Source organism: Ambystoma mexicanum, chromosome 13, assembly GCF_040938575.1.
Source record: "Ambystoma mexicanum isolate Mex_15411 chromosome 13, UKY_AmexF1_1, whole genome shotgun sequence".
Lineage (NCBI taxonomy): Eukaryota > Metazoa > Chordata > Amphibia > Caudata > Ambystomatidae > Ambystoma > Ambystoma mexicanum.
In genome coordinates, this window is record NC_090938.1 from 526,641,767 (window position 1) to 526,659,556 (window position 17,790).

The following is a 17,790-nucleotide window of genomic DNA, read 5'->3' on the forward strand; positions in this document are numbered from 1 at the left end:
TATGGAAGTGCTTGGGTGCACTTACCTGATGCAGACCATGCTGCAGGATCCCGGCCTCCTTGAGGCCTGAAAGGAACTACTTTACCTGTGGGACTAATTTACCATCCGGGCGTGGTCGGGGAAGGATACATACCTGATTGGAGGAAGGATACATACCTGGAACTTCTTCCAAGGCTATTTAAACCCCACCCGAACAGCCACACGTGCTTCGCGTTGTTCTGCACCTAGCAGGTGGACGCTCACCGTGTCTGCTCCTGCATCCTGACTTCTGCCACGCCTGCCAGCATCCTGGATCACCTGCAAAGGAAGAGAAGAAGAGAACAGAAGAAGGAAAAGTCCTTACCTGCTAAATCCGCATCCCGGAGACATCTCGCCGACAACCCTGAAAAGGAAGACTTTTATTTAAAAGCTCATCGCGTCGATCGCTGCAGCGCCGCTTCCACTCACCTTTACTGGGCGCCTCCATGTTCAGCAGCGATCATCCGGATTTGCAGTCACGCCCCACCGCCTAGGGAGAAAAAGACCAGAACAAAAGGTGAGAGAGAGAAGGGAATAAGGAAAGCTAAATCTCCATGTTAAGACTTACCTGTTGATTCGTTCCCTCTTCTTTTCGGGTCCGTGCCGCATCCTGGCATTTCCGGACCCCGGCCCCTAAGGGGAAAAAGAGACATCAGCGTTAATGAGCGAATGAAAAGACATTACCAAAAAACGCTCATTAAAGACTTACCTGATTTCTACAAGGATTTCACCTCTCGTCTCGGGTCGGTGCCTGTTCCCCGGCATTCCGTACCCCGGCCTCTATGGGGAAAAAGACACTAGCATTAGTACATTAATGCATGGACACAAGGGGAACCTCTTATCAAAAAACTTACCTGGAAGCCAAGCAAGTTTGGTTCTCACCAATCCGAAAATCCAGTGAAGTAACTGGATACCAACGCGCCCCTGCATCAGAAGCAGGATGGAGAGCTCGTCCTTCCAGACCCTAAGGTGAGACGCTACGAGGAATCACAGAAGGGTTTCGAGGAGGGTGAGAGGGGAAAGTGGGAGGCTGATTGCATTACCCCGCAGACAGTTAATCCCCTATTTTCGCCTACAGAAGGATACTTCTGCGAGCCAGACAAGCCAGATTTGGGGGCCCGGTCCAGTCCGTCTTCTGAACCCTGCGCATCACCTTAGAAGAGGTCACAGCAGCGCGAACCAGGCCAGCGCCTCCGTGGGAGTCAGGTGAGCGTTACACCCGACTTTCGAGAGTGCTACTAGACGTTCCATCCGTATTCCCATTTCAAAATAGCATGTTGAATGATCTTTTAATTTTTTTAATATTAATGAAAGTGTAACTGGTAGTGCTGCACTCTGAGGGGGAGGCTGTTGGCCTAATTGACTAGGGGGATCTTGGAGATGTAAGGACAAATTCATTAGAGCGGAATCCGTTGAAAGTCCAACGGAGTGTCCAGAAAGGACGTATTGGGTACTGCAAGAATATTTTTGTCAGGTTGAGTGGTAAACAAACATGAACTTGAGGCCTCATCCAGCAAGATTTGTGGTTGACCACCAATGGAAAGCATAGATGAATGAGCTAGTTCCTCTGAGTCCAGGATTAATGAATCACTAGGTTCAAGGGGAGAAAGGGGCAGCGGTAAGTTCATTGCCATGCGCAGCGTATTTTTTATAAGGAGTAAATACTAGGGTGCGGATAGTATGTCATCATACATCTGTGCCCCCAGCGTAGTAGAACCTCTTGTGGCTGGGCCTGCCGAGACTGGGCGGGAGTATATGTATTCAATACTAGCCTGCTTTTGAGACATTTTCCTCTATTATATCTTCTCAGCAAACGTTAATTACACAATTATCACTGTGCCGCAGCGCAGGGCTTGTATCTCAGCAAGAAGAAATCTAATTTAACATTAAACGACATGAAGCTGCTCTGCATAGCTACCAACAGTTGGTCGTCACAAAAGTGCCCTGCTGTTGCGCTTGGCCTCATCGCCAGGGACCAGGTCTCCAGATCGAGTGGTCCTCGCCGGAGCATTGGTAAAGGAGTCCATGGTACCATGTTTCTTCCCAGCACCCTTTGTCATGGTGAGCCTCCAACACCAATCAGGTGGGCTCCACGAAGGTAACAATGCCACAGAAACAGGGGCTTCCTCACTCCAAATCGTTGTCCAGGACCAGGGCCGATTGGCTACATCCAGCTCCGTCAGGTATGTCACGCAGTCCCCACAAAAGAATGCGACCACCAATGCCCCCGTTCACACAGGGGAGGGCTCCCGCCCCACGGTTGAGGCAGCGCATAACCAATGGGCAGGCGCGGGTACTAGGACCAGAGGGCCTCCTCCACTATGGGGTCCTCAGAAACAGCAGACTGCAGTCGAGTGGCTTTCTGAGCCCGCCAGAGCCGTCGGGAGACTGCTTCCTCACCGCTCTGCTAATCTTCCTGATATCAAAATCTCCCACTGTTGCTCTACTAAGCCAGGTGGTACTCAGCCCCAACGATCACCACACTATCCGTGGCCTCCACCTCTGTTCGAAACAGCAACACACGGCACACAGAAGGATATATTTGGAAACAGGAATTTGCAGGGGTCGGAGCTAAGCTCAGACTGCCATGTCACTTGCTGCTTAGCATCGCCCCCCTCTCTGGCCCTATTCTAAATTTTTGATCTTTTCTCTACCTAGAAACAAAAAACTAAGAATCTGTCTGTGTCAGGATGTTAGTAACTCAAAAGCCATCCTTGTGTCCAAAACGTCCTCAGACTACAAACAAAACAAAGGGGTGCAAAGAAATGCCTTTAACTTGATGTTGGCAAATGTGTTCAAAACCAAAAGTATAAGAATTACTCCAATGAAAATGTTCTCCAAGGTAAAGACCACTGGATACAGAGGGTGGTCCTCTTCCCTTATAAACTTAAATAGGATGGCAAAAATGTCTCAGTTAACAGTTCCTATCTACCTTCACTGGACTCACAAAGTTCTTGTTTAAACAATATGTTTTGCAAGAGTATTTCTTGTAACTTTGCATATCACCCTGTATACTTCCCTGTCAGGAATATTTATACAATTTCAGCTGCCTGGTGTACTTGCCTGCCAGGACTTCTTGTGTGCTTCACAGTTCTTTGGCTATACCAAAACAGCATATACAGTGAGGTGCTTGGCATATCTGTCTATGGTAACATTTCTCAAGCTTTTCCCCCGCACTGCTATGTCATGCACCTGTACTTGATTGGGGTTTGCCTTTGTACTTTGCCTTGTCTGCAGTCAAACATTCTTCTTATTGGATGTTGAATTTCTACTTTGCCTTGATTGCCTTCAAACAAACTTCGGATATTTTCTCCATCAGCAATTTTGCAGCATTCAGATATTTGTTGGTGCGCTTGCTGAAAAGCCCGGGAACCCAAGCTGCTTTGGGCAGACTCACTGTTTTTTTCCTGCATCTCTGACTCTGCTCGCGCCTCAGCAGTGTGGTTCCTCCACCCACTTTCGACTTTGGATTGTGCAGATGTTCTTCCAGCATCCTGTGTGGCTCCTCGGTCACTCGCCGGCTTTCCGGACTGGAGAACGTGGTCTCTTCGAGCGGCCCAACATCCAGGAGCTTCTGTGCGGCTCCCAGCGTCTCCACAGGCCTTCTTGCTCGCATGCAGCGTTCTCCTCCTGTCCCGGCAGCCTTCTCCATTCCGCCACACGTGTCTCTGTACCTGGCGTTCGTGAGCCTCAGCTTAGGCTTCAACGTCTTCTCCTGCACTGCTCAATCCAATAGTGCGATTGCCATCTTTAATGTCCCGTGCAATGAAGACTTGGAATAACAAACTAGCCTGCATGTTGTAATTCGAGATCCTGTCACTTTGCACACACTCCCTCATCCTTCTCCTCGACTCATTACCTGAGTAGTTATGGAAGTTCGAGTCCATGGATGTCATTGGACATTTAACTCCTAGATGGTTTTTCTCAGACATTTCACATAAAGGCACATCAGAAACAAAAGGTGTTCTGCGTGTTGTGGGTGTTTGGGTCAAATGGCAGGGGTCTGACCAGAATGACAATAGGCTATTAAATGTTCTGGTATTAGAGGATCTTCCTCATGGGAAAGAGGGGAATACTGCGTCTTATCCAATGAAGTCAAAACATCCCACCAGTAGTGGTCTCCTCCCATGTGATCTTCCCTCATACAACTGTCTCCAGGGTAAGGACCAGGTAGCGGCTGCTGTCCCCTGGCCACATGGGAGGTGGTCACCTCAAGGGAATCCGTGATGACTCCATTCGATTCATCACACCCCACAAAAATAAGACCAAGAACCCCCTGAACAACTGTTGCGATTCAGAGTGGGACTTATACCATCTGTAAAGACAACACACACACACTGTTAGCAGTGTCAGGTCTCACCCGAGATTCAGAGTCACTCCCAGTGGTCGAGGCTTTAGAAGTGGATAGTTCAGTGGTAGGTTCCTCGAAGGTTTCTTTCTTCTTGGTGTTCTGGGAATTTGCCACTGTCGTTTCATTAGGGCACAATCAAAACAAGAATGGCGTCTCCCATGTGCAGTCCAGGTATGGGGAAAAAGCAAATGGCAGGAAAAAAAACTGGAGGTATCTTGGTAAATTGGTTCAGTCAGATGGAAAGATGATATTTCCAATATTACCGAGAAATGGGATCTTGAGGAGTATTCCAGTGGATTCCGTGGAACAAATGAAGAGGTTCCAATGCAAGAAGAGAAGAGTGAAGGAAAGATCACAAGGGTTCCATAATAATTATAGTAGATAAAGGAACAAGAAAAAGAAAAGGAGAAGAGAAGCTAAAGAAAATGACAAGCAGGAAAGACAGGCTAGTAAAGGACAGCGAGTGTCCGGCCGCTAAAATGGGAGGCAGACCACACTGAGCCTGCAGCGCAGAGGGACTTGCGTGTACCAAAGGCAGAAATAAATAACAGAAAAGGCAAGCGGGAAAGAGAAATATGCAAGCACCCGGCAATGCTCAGAGGTAGCGAGGGGGGAACGAGCATGCAGGACAGGGGGGATGCTTGCGAGAACAGCAGTAAGAAGAGAAAAGAGTATCAGAAAGGGAGAGAAGGCGAGTTCCAGGCAGCCGTGGAAATTGCAGGTACGAAACCTACCGAGCCGAAGCTCCTTGCAAAGATGTAAACTCGGGAGAAAGAAAGGGCAGAAAGCAGTAATAAAGGAGAGTAGACTAGAACGGCAAAGGACCGCAGATAGAAAACAACAAAGAGAAGAGGAACAAAAATGGAGGAAAAACTGACCCGAAACCGGAGGAAGGGAACAGAAGGCAATGCAGAAACGGGAAGGAAGTCTGAGAAAAAACTGTTAAGGATGCGGAGCGAACTTGGCGAGAGCCTTGTGCGAGGAGAACTAAAGTTGCAATGCACAGGGAGACTTGGCCAAGAGAAAGATAAGGAACGAAAAACAGAAACACTATGCCGCGCTTGCAGAAACATGGCGGGCCGTTAAATGGTGGCTTCTCCACCGGCTCCACAGCTTCCAGGCACGGCTGTTTATGACACACACACGCAACTTACACTTCCAAAAAACAGGGAAGGCTCACGATAACATTGATTCGAGTGAGTATTACCGATGCCTGAAAAATACCAATACAGGCCCATAGCTTTTGGATCCCCAGCAAGAGATCCTCTTTTGATTCACAAGCTATAAAATATGTTACAAAGCAGAGCCATCTGTTAGATGTGTCTCCTGGGGGAAAGACGTATTCAGGGGGCCTAAATAGAACATGTATAATGGGGTGCAAAAGGTCAGGTTGTAAGCTACTAGTCACACATAGAAGTTAGACACACACACCCTTTTATGAAGGAGGGCCGGGCATGACACATGCAGCAAAACATTAGGTGTGCAAGTGTACTCCTAACACCAATATAAGTGCATATCAAAATCTACTTGTAAAACAGAGCAGCATGGGTTCCAATCACAGATTCCTCGCAGCACTAAAACCGTGTGATGTTTGGTAACTTAACTTCCCTCTTTTCAGACTCAGTCCACCTATCTTACAAAATTGGTAGGGAAAGAAACAGTGGCCAATAAAAAGTGCTATTAAAAGAAATGTAAGCAGTATTTCAAAATCTCATGTGGAGGCAGAAGGTCCCCGGGGAGCCACGAGAACTCCCTGTTGGCACGAATACGAGAGATGAGGGGAGCGAAAGACAGCCGTTGGCCAACTGCAATATTAACAAATACAAGAGACTTGTTGGCTAGGACTGTGTGAAAAAACAAGAACTAACACCTGGCGGAGGGGCCAGGAGTGTGCCCTTTGCACTTGTGTGGAAATCCAGAAGATGTGTTATTTGTTTGAACTGTATGAAAAACCCAGGGACATCAAAGGGAGTGATTCCATAGACCTTGTTGGGAGGGGGTCATGCATCAGCCAGCATAAGCCAAGCAATGGGGAGTAAGAACAACTTCTCAAGGCTAAGTTTGTGTTTTTTTGTTAATGGTAAGGTCAGATAGAAGTGTAAGATAGGTTTTGACAAAGGACAAAGTTAAGTTTGATAAGACATCCTGATGAGCACCTTTTGTTATTTTCTTAGAATAGGGAACCTCCACAGTAATAATAGGGCTAGGTAAGGGCTTTTTATTGTACTTTAATAAAACGTTGATTGCTAAAAACATGTCCAGTTGCCCACGTCCTTCCTCCGATTTACCACATACCCAGTCACTTTAAACAAGCCCAATCAAGCGGAAGCAGACTGCTAAGTCTCCTAAACAGCTCTGCCTTCCAACAGTGGAAGGAAAAACATGGACCAAGACAAGGAAGAAGATGAAGCAGAATTCACAGCAGAACTACCCGACAAGGACGTCCTAGGGAAGAAGGCTCTGCAATCACACAGATGGAAGACCTATTCTGGGACCTGGTGGAAGGCCTACTGGCTATTAGCTGGCAAGACCAAGAGACTCTTATGGTCTTGGAGGGAGCCATTAGTGAGAGACAAGAAGCGGCTGTCCGAATCATGATTCTATAACAAAATAAAACTGAGCGATTGAGAAGATCCAGCCACCTTCCTTGTGAATTTTGAGTGAGTAAACAAGCATGCAGGTTGGCATCTAGATCGCTGGGCTTGGTATCTTGGTAGCTTGCTTCTAACATTAGAAGTCCAGCAGGCCTTTCAAGCCCTAAATCCTGATGGGAGAACGCTGTATGAAGAGCTGAAGCATGGTATCCCAGAGAGACTGGACCGGAAGCACTATAGAATCCTTGCTTATGACAAGAGGAAAATCCCCGCCAGATGTCCTATAGAGTATGGCTGCCCAAACCAAAACTTATGAGAAAACCACAGATATGTTGATCCTCTAACAATTTGTTGACTCTCTGCCCACGAATCTGTATAAAGTAGTCTAGCAGCTATATGAGCACACCTTCGAAGTAGCGATCCAAAAGACTACTGCACATCAGAGAGCCATGTACTTGTGAAAGGCAGTTGTGGAGTCCAAGAAAACCAGCGACCCAAAACCTGGAACTCACGAGAGAAGAAATTCTGCCTCCGAGGTGACCAAGCCCCATCCAACTGGTGCCTGAAACAAAAACAAGGTCCTTCATACCGGCAGACACTAGAAAACCCTGATCAGGTCCCTGACCAGAAGTAGTAAGGTGTTATGCCTGCGGGAAACTGGGACACAACCCCAACGTTTGGAAGAGGTCACGCTGGAATGGGGGGTCAGGGAAGGTAGACGACCCGGAGTATCTCACCAACCTCTTTGTGGACAAGGTAGATGGGAAACAATCATTTACCTGGACAAGCTACACTTCAGATGATGCTAACTGGAAATTCTACCTGCCTGTAAAGGACCAGGGGATCCCTGTTGGAATCAGGCAATAAGCGAACAGCCATCTGGGCTGACCTAATCAGTTCTGAGAACTTCACCCAGGGTCCTGGTCACAGATATTGTATGTGCTCGGAGACGCTGATCTTTACCTGCAAGTCAGCGTGAAGATTCACGTCATAGGAGAACATCTCAGTGCAAATTATATTCCTGCCAAGGCTCCCAGAATAGGTTCTCCTAGGGACATGCATTCCTCTTTGATTTTTGCTGTATGAAGTTACAAGTGGAGGAGCCACTCTTCGTCAGCATCACCAAGAAGCTAGCTACCCAGGGGAAGAAGAGAACTTGGGAGAAAGGGTGGAAGTGTGACAGGGTCAGAAAACGGACCCTGTCAAGAGGGGGTGGGGGCTCTTCACAACCTGGAGCAGGCAGCCTACCAGGTTATTTGCAGGAGCAAGTCCTGCCCCAGAGACGAGGTGAGGGAGTTAGGAAGACTCCAGTCCCTGCCCCTTCTACATGTTACATGCTTGAATGTATGAAATACCATTTTGGCTTGCCCTATACCTGCTACGCAACATGCTAGCCAGTGTTTCCCTTTTGTCCCATAGGACAGCAGCTACCCGAAGTCTGTCGAGCGAGGGTATAACAGTGCGCCATTCCAGTTAAACCAGCAATCCATACGCTCCATTCCATGTAGACTGGAAATCGGAAAATGACTGATTGTAGTGGGCCACCATTGCCTATAGCCACCACACCAGTCTACAAAAGGGGGCGGGCTTGAGGCCTGTTTTAGGTTCTCTGTAACCCAGCCCATGGGGAAAACAAAGGCAGCAATCGGTCCAGGGAAACTAGCTGACTCAGGGAACCAATCAGGAGGGACGGGGAGTATGAAAAAAGGCAGAGAGAGTTTTTAGGGAGAGGGCAAGGGAGGAGAAAGTGGACCAAGAGACCAGTAGGAGGAGGGATGGTGCAGCAGAGCATGGAAGAGAATTATAGAGGGTGTGGGCAAGGTGAGGTATTGGTTGGTGAAAGTTAGTTTGAGTGCGTGCACAGTGAGTGAGAATAAGAGAGTGTAGAAGGTGCGAGAGAGTGGTATGGAAAGGTGGCAGAGTGAAAGGAGGGTAGCTGAGGGCGAAGGAGTGGGAGGAGAGTGCAGTGTAGTGGGAGGAGAGTGTAGTATAGTGGGAGACGGAGTGTAGAGTATTGTGAGGGAGCAGAGAGTAGTGAGAGAGATGGGTAATGGAGTAGGAGGAGTGGGGAGTAGTGCGAGGAGGGAGCAGAGGACGTTGGGAGTGGTAGGAGGGGAAAGGAGAGACAGGAGGGAATACTAGCATAACATGAGAAAAGCTAAATAGAATGTGTGTGCACGGCACAACGTTGCCGACACTTGGAGACTGTAGAAGGACTTTAGAGGTGGGATTTAACCCGTAACATTTGTGCAACCGACCTGCACTACTACAGACAAAAGTGTCAGCAATACAACCATTATTTTCCCTGATTGAAAAAGGCATAGCATTTGCCGAAACACGTGTCTCACAAAGGGCTACTAAGATATATTAATAAACATTGAGATTTACTGATAACGATTGCATCAGTTTTTCATACCAACTACTGTGGTGCTGCTAAACATGTGAAGAAGGGGTTTCCCTTTTTATTCATCTATTAGAACTGAGCAAGGGGTAGCCTCTGTACCTTCAAGAGCATGCAACACCTCTATAGGTGCAGGGCAATCTAAGTTGATATCTCAAGACCCCAATTTTTTGAAGCAAGGAGGGAATACTAGTATATGTGAGAGTGAGAGAAACATCAGAGGGACAGAAGAGAAACTGGAAGTGAAGGGAGAAACAGGCACATAACCACTTTGTCACTATGGAAGGCTGTATAGAGCTCAGATCTGATAAAGCATGAATCTCATTGCTGCATCTAGCAGATGTGACAGCCACTAAAAAGGCTCTCTTCCAAGACACTATCTTGATGTCAGCATAAGCCATGGGCTTCACTGGTCTGTGTGATATTGCCGACAACACGACCTTCAAGCCCCAAACAGGGCATGAGGATCGCACCATTGAGAACAACCTTGTAAACCCATTAAAATAACGCTCAATCGAATTCCAAGATGGTGGCCTGCAGAGGAGGACGTGCGTAGGTGTCTCTCTCCGCCGGCCCCAGGCAATTAGCAATGTAATGAAGTGATTTACAGGTGGTAACCCACTCCAATGCAACTTCGTTAAGGTCAGAAGTGCACTCTGGTAAGGGGATAGAGCACCCTTGACGCCTGCCAAGTGGAGAAAGATGCAATGAAATCTGACCAAGGTGCAATCATGGGACAGTGGCGGTTCCCCTGACGGGACGCAGCAAGAAACGCAGGGAAGTCTGTGGCAAGAGAGATAGCGATACAGAAAAGACCTGTACCCCTGGAGGTCTCAGTAGATACTGCAGGAGAAGGGAAAGGAGAGGAAAAGGTGTCTGAACTACACCCACACACCCCCCAAGTCAGAGCGTGCGCCCTCGGCGCAGTGCAGCACAGGAAGAGATCCGCAGGCAGACAGTCGCTAGAAGCAGGCGGCAGGAGGCAAGATTTGCATTTGGGACAAAAGAGTAACACAGCCTGCTTGCCGGATCTGCGCACAAAATCGGAGCATTGGGGGTACATGGAGAGAGGAGGGATCTCAGCAACGACCAGCAAGCAAAAGATATTCAGGTACGGACCTCCCCCACCCCTCGGAACCAAGAAAACCGGGACAGAAGGAGAAGTCCCACAATCCATAGGATGCAGAGCACCACCCCGGGGAACGGTTGGGGTGAAGGGGAAAGGGCCGAAGCATCGCCCGCGCTGAAAGAATGTACCCCCCAAGAACTGCCAGCAGACCATGTGAAAACGCAGCCAGAGTGCAGAGCACAGGCGCACAACCAGCTTGTGGCACAACAAAGCCTCAAACTTACAGTGGGGCCAACCATAAGACAAGTCTGTCTGAGGACAGAGAAGAGATAGGAAAAAATAATAGCCCTCCATTATAACACAGCAAAATCACCAGCGACAAATAAAATAAGGAGCGGGCCACTCAACCACACAGAAATACCACTTACAGAGGAAAAGGTAAGGAGAGATCCCTCCTGAGGATTTCCCACACTGAAAGAACACGTAACCAAAAGAGCATTACAGAAAGCGGGATCAAAAAGTGCGACATCGATAGCTTTGATGTCAATATCCAGACTGAAAACTACGGCCCCAGTTCGCTCTCCCCCAATGGGAAACAAGCAAAAAGCCTGAAGTAGCTGTGGAGTGCAGATGACCCAGCAACTGTGCGACAGGGGGAGGCCACCCGAGAATCTCACCAGGAAATGGGGGGAAACGCTATGACCAAGGTGGATATGTAAAACTGTTTCAAAGACTTTCAGAAAAATGGGCCCAGTAGTCCAACATCTAATGACGAATCAAGTGTGATACAAATGGATGTTCCCATTTGGACTCCTCTTCACATGGCAAGGGAGACAGCATAGGATTACAACTTGCGAAGAAGGGAAACACATTTTAAACTTACACCAGGATAACGGAGACGGCCAGGAATGGACACAAAGCCGAGCACAAGCCTCTGCCAAACTGGAAGGCTGGAAACCAGTAGCGAGTCGAAACCGAGGTGGAAGGAAAAGATGAAGATTACACAATATCCATCACTATCCAAGTACGAACACTAGAACATGGAGTGCACCAAATCTCTTCAATGGGGTGGGAAGCCATCTGGAATAACACACTTAAAGGCCCAAGGGGGATAGGAGAGGGGCAATATTGGAATCCCAAGTGGGGCTTAGGATCCCCCGCACATTAAATCTGAGGTTAACCGGGGGCCAGACGCGAGGGGCATTTAGTCCGTGTGCTTCTAGGAACCTAACCCCCCCCTCAGGGGGAAAGGGAAGTTGAGGGAGGTAAGAGGGTGGGGGCATGACAAGGGAGCGTGGGCAAAAGGGGTAGGGTGGTGGGAACGAAACAGGGCAATGAGGAGATTCAGTCGAGGGGGGGTAACCATGGGGACACAGAAACTGAGGTAGCAGAATATGGACAAAGGGACCTCTAAGCCATTGAAATTCCTGACGCACAACGTCCGGGGGATGAATACTCCAATTAAGAGAAAGAAGCTAGAGCGACAGACCAAGCTAATGCAGAAGGAAGAAGAGCAGGAGTCCTAACAGCCATTTAAGACAGACTAAACGTAGAGGTCCTGAACACCTTGGCAGACAAGGAAGGGCGCTACCCTTTTCTTAACATAAACATAGAAGGCAAGCAACTAACACTGGCCTCGATCTACGCACCCAACACGAAACAGGACGGGTTCCCGACGGGAACCTTGATGACACTAGAGGGCTTTGCCACAGTGGACATTATACTAGAGGGAGACTACAACCTCGCATGGTATCCCAAGCTGGGCAGAAGCTCCAAATCACAAACGGGGACGAACACCCCATCAAAAGCCTTGAAGAGAGCATTTGAAACACTTGCTCTACAAGATATTTGGCACGCCACAAAGGGAGAAACACAGGGGTTCACCCACTTTTCACAAATATATAATTCTAAATCTAGAATCGGCTTTGTCTGGGCATCCACAAGCCTAGTGGGGAAAGTGGCCAATATAGAAATAGGACCAATATCCCTATAGGACCACGCCCCAATAACGGCATCATTCAATATTAATAGGACGAGGGGAGGGACCTGGACATGGAGGTTCCCTACAGATTTACTACAAGACAGCATAATAGCAGAAACAATAAGAGAAAAGATTGAACAATATTTCTCTGAGAATGGTAATGGTGCAGCCTCACAGAGTACAGTCTGGGAAACGTTCAAGGTGGTTCTAAGGGGCGACCTGATAGCATTAAAGGCACAAAGAGACAAAATACGAAATAGATGGGAGGAAGGATTGGAAGGGAGGCTGAAGAGAGTACAAAACGAGATAGCAAACAACCCCAATTAAGAAAACAAAAATTTGCCCTGAAACACATACAAGGCCAATTGGGTATGATACAAAATAAAAAAAGCAGAGTTAGCGCTCCTAAGACTGAAGGATAGGTACTATATAAGCGCCAATAAGGCAGACAAGTTACTGGCAAGGCAGCTCTGTGAAAAGGGGCTCAAGACAATTATTCTGAAATTTAAATACAAGCAGGACCAGACAAAAACATCTAATGAGGAAATGGGGGAAATAATGCGAGAATACTACCAGACCATATACAAGTCAGCTAATCTTAATGAAGACATAAAGAAGGCCTATTTAGGAAAACTCCCCCTCCCCCACAGGTGGAGGAAGTCCTCAGGCCAATTAAACAACTCCCTAGAAATAGAGCGCCGGGACCAGATGGCTACCCTAACACATTCTACAAAAAATATCAAGAAATCCTGGCCCCAAAACTGGCAAACCTATACAACAGCTTCCGGTCACATGGGAACATAACACACGCCATGAATGAAGCAAAATTGGTAATCTTTCCCAAAGCAGGAAAAGATCCAACTCTGCCGGTGGTCATACCACCAGATAGCCTTAATTAACTTATACGCAAAACTCTACACACAAATTGTGATGGAAAGACTCACGCGGCTTCTCCCGACACTCATAGGGTCAGACCAATCGGGATTTATACCCACGCCACAGACGACAGACAATACAGGTAGGGTGTGCCACCTTATCGAGAAAGCAGAACACACTAGTACTCCAGCCATCTTTGTGTACCTGGACGCGGAGAAAACTTTCGATAGAGTAGAATGTTCGCAATTATTTTATATAATGGAAAATATGGGATTCGGGCCAAAATACATGCAAAAAAAACGCCGGAGGATGCTATGACGTACGTCGAAATGAATATTCCCCCTGCTACTGGGGATACTTCAACACTACCTTGCACGACGAGGACCCAGATATTTAGACAGGCTCCCGCATAAAGTCCCATTATGGAAAAGTCACCGTAGAGGTCCCAACACTCTTAGAGGCCACTACTCCGGGCGCGGTAACGGACCACACCGCCTCCATTGTTGCAAAATTGCAGTTGTTTAGTTGGGATACACCGCCCGATTGGGGGATGGTGAGGGTGTGGGGTGGGATTCATGGCAGGCCTGAAGACTTATTATGGCCAACACCTACAAATCCATGGTCATCGTTAATGTTGGGAGAGGGGCAGTTGGGAAGTTGGCTTATTACAAAAGCCTGGCTTTAGATCAACATAGCAGAATCCATCACAGTAGCGTTGACATAATTCACCCAGTAGCGAACAGTTTGCATGGCAGCACGGCAAAGCACTAAAGGTACCAGACTCTTAACCTGGAATGTCTGCCAACTTCCAGGTTAAGAGGGCTAGCGAACCCGATTAAAGCCAGAAAGATCCTGGCCTATGCCTCTAGACACAGAACAGACATTCTTTTACTTCAAGAGACACGCCACAGAGAAAATGTCTGCCAACTTCGCACGAGCCTGGGGGCGACAGATATTTGCTATGGACTACTTGTCTCAATCCAGAGGGGTGCTAACGATTATCCTCCGTAGACTAGGTTTCCTGGTATCTTAATCCAAGATTGATGCGGAAGGTACATTTGTCATAGTCTGGGGCACCCTGCGAGAGCAAGAGATGACCATCATTAACAAATACGGCCCTAATGAAGACAGTCCAGAATTCTATCAACAAATCTTTGCTCTAATAATGCTGGTGGGGGAGTGATCTCAATAACATACTGGATCCGACGCTCGACCGGTCCTCCACTACTCAGAGGAGGAGTATGAAATCAGCACAAACCATCAAACAAGCTATGTCCTTAATACCTCTGAAAGATGCCTGGAGAATACTACATCCCCTGTCGAGAGAATACACTTTCCATACATACGTCCATTGCTCAAGTTCCAGGATAGACTACTGGTTATGTTCCACAGAAGGTATTCCACGGATCGACGAATGCACTATACTACCACAAACCTTATCAGACCATTCACCAGTGGTACTGGACATCCAACTGGGAACTCCCTCACATATATCTCGCTCGTGGAGAATGCCGCCTGATCTCTTGAGAGATGACACCCTGATAGAACCACTGAGAATGGAAATGACAGAGTTCTTCGAACACAACGATGGATCTGTCTGCTCATGTAGGACGATATGGGAGACCTTCAAGGTGTGGTTGAGAGGTCACATGATCTCCAGGGTTCATGGCACACTGCGAGAAATACGTACAGAACTGTCCCAGGCCAAGGGCAATGTCAAAGCAGCAGAGGAAGTCTACACTAGTGCGCCGAGCCCGGTCACATTAGCCCCATTACAGAACGCCATGACCATATTCGACACATGGGCAGAGAAGGAGGCGCGGTATATGGCACAACCTGCCACAGCTAGGAAATATGGGGAAGGCAACAAGACAGGCAAGATGCTGGCCCAACTCATGAAGTCTGAACAGGGGCATAAGCCCATCACCAGTGTCGTAGATGTTAATGGCGTGATGCACACGGATCGCGCGAGGTGAACAAGGTGTTCCTAAACTTCTATAATAACCGCTACAGAAACTCGGACTAAGTATCAAGTGAAGATCTCCGCCTGTATATGGATTCCTTTCCACTTCCCTCTCTAACCTCAGAGGAGAAACCCAACCTTGATCTTCCCATCACCATCGTAGAAATTACACAAGCAATTAAAGACCTCAAAGCGGGCAAGGCGCCCGGATCCGACGGCATCCCAGTAGATTTCTACGAGGAATTCATAATAGAGCTGGCCCCGAAACTGCTGGAAGCATGGGAAGAGTCCTTGGAGTCTGGTTCCCTATCGGCATCGATGAGAGAGGCAATCATCACAGTCCTACTGAAGCCAGACAAGCCCCCACACGAACCAGAGTCATACAGACCCCTGTCACTCATCAATGTCGACACAAAAATATACGCCAAAGCCATTGCTAATAGGCTGAACACATATGAACTATCTAGTCCACCCAGATCAGTCTGGATTCATACCATTGTGTTTTACTGCCCTGAACCTAGGAAGATTTTTTGCTATCTCCTCTCAACTGGACGCCGAGGCCAAAACAACGGCGATCACGCTGGATGCCGAAAAGACTTTTGACTCTATTTCATGGGAATTCATGTATGCCATACTGAAGAAGATGGGTTTCGGTCCGGGGTACATGAGAACTATAAAATTGTTATACCACAACCTTACTGCAAAGGTCCGCACCGACGGGACCACCTCCCCCAGCTTTAACCTTCTAAGAGGTACAAGGCAGGGGTGCCCCCCTATCCCCACTGATTTTCGCGCTTACAATAGAGGGTATGGCAGCGGTCCTACGCCATAAACACGCCTGGAGAGGGATTAGCATTTTGGGATCACTGCAGTTTATTTCACTGTACGCAGACAATACCATGCTCTACATTCGAGACCCGGAAATCAACCTACCCCCAGTGATGCAGGACCTCGAGGAATTCACGAAATACTCTGGATACAAGATAAACCAATCCAAATTGGAAATAGTCCCACTGACCACAGCCACGAAATAGTCGGACGCCACCACACACTTCCGATGGTCCCCCAATACAGCCCAGTACCTTGGTATAATTTTAGCGATAGATACACACTGCATATCTTAACAACTACGAGCCGTTCTTGGATCAATTGAAGAGTAAACTCAGTATCTGGACCAAACTGCCAATATCCATGTACGGCCGGATATCTCTACTGAAGATGCTGGTGGTTCTGAAACTATTATATTTGTTTAGCAGCATCCCCATCTGGCCGGGCAAGAATGTCTTTTGACACATAACAGAAACTAGTGGTGAACTTTGTCTGGGGTGGGGGAGCCGCGAGAATCAGTTGGCCCAAACTCTGTGAAAACTACGACACCAGAAGCCAGACTTTCTTCTATATTACCATGCATCTCAGGCGCACTTTACAAAATATTGGACCAGTACCTCTGAGCAATACGTGCATATCCGGGCCAAAATGTTTGCTGCCGCCCCTCTGAACATTCAGAGCATGATGTTTGCCAAGGTTAAGGAGGAAAGAACTTTGGCAGACCCTCTCTTATCCACGGTATGTTCATGGACACAGATCCTCAAGAAGGTGGGTTGCGAAGTCCCATACTGGCCCCACTGCCCCCTGTGGCACTACCCTGATCTCGAACCAACGAAGGACCTGACATTGCAAAGAAGATGGGACCCGGAAGAGGAAGCTAAATTAGGTGATCTATTCCCAGAGGGGCGTTTTGTAACATTGGCTGAGGTCCAAACTAAAGTGGGGCCCGGACTGTTCATTGCAATGCAATACCAGTGATTAAGGGCAGCCTGCAGGAAGAAATGGCCATCATTTCCGAAAGCCTATACACAAATTCCTGTCGGATGTCCTGACACAGAATGGCTTTGTAGGTGGCATTTGCATATTATACATAATGGTACAGACACATTCTCCGTCCAAAAATGAGATGAGGTCCAAATGGGAGAAGGATCTGAACATCACTATAGATGAGCAGCACTGGACGAATTACTGTAGATACACCAAATCCATCTCAGTGAATGCCAACCTCAGATTGATCTAGTTCAAACTTTTAAATCACCTACATATCACCCCAGGCAAGATCGCTAAATTTGACCCGTCCAACAAGCATCATGTCCCAAGTGCGGTACCTCTGCAGCAAATACAATCCACATGTACTGGCAATGCCTGCCAGGCAGGCAATTCTGGGAAGAAGTTGCCAGAACTATAAGCGATATACTTGACATTCCAATTCTGGCCACGCCGCAGAAATATCTTCTAGGAGACATTGGAAAGGCCTCGCTGAAAGTAAGGAGGCTTTTTGCAGTGGCGGGAGCAGTTGCCAAACAGAGCATTCTAAAGAAGTGGAAATCTAAGAATCCTCCCACCCTTCAGGGGTGGCTGTGGGACTTGATCAATGTCCAAGAATGCGAGGAAAACTATACCCGCGGCGTTCAATCTACCTCCAGGCCGAATTACATATGGGGCCCTCTCAGGGAATACCTCCGTAACACCAAAGACACAGCTGAAGA

General features: G+C 47.8%; 1 protein-coding gene across 3 annotated transcripts in view; it reads right to left on the reverse strand.

Moving 5' to 3' along the window:
* Positions 1-17,790, reverse strand: part of ACBD4 (acyl-CoA binding domain containing 4) — a 1,158,671-nt gene that overhangs the window by 58,851 nt on the left and 1,082,030 nt on the right. The gene's annotated exons all lie outside the window — the stretch shown is intronic.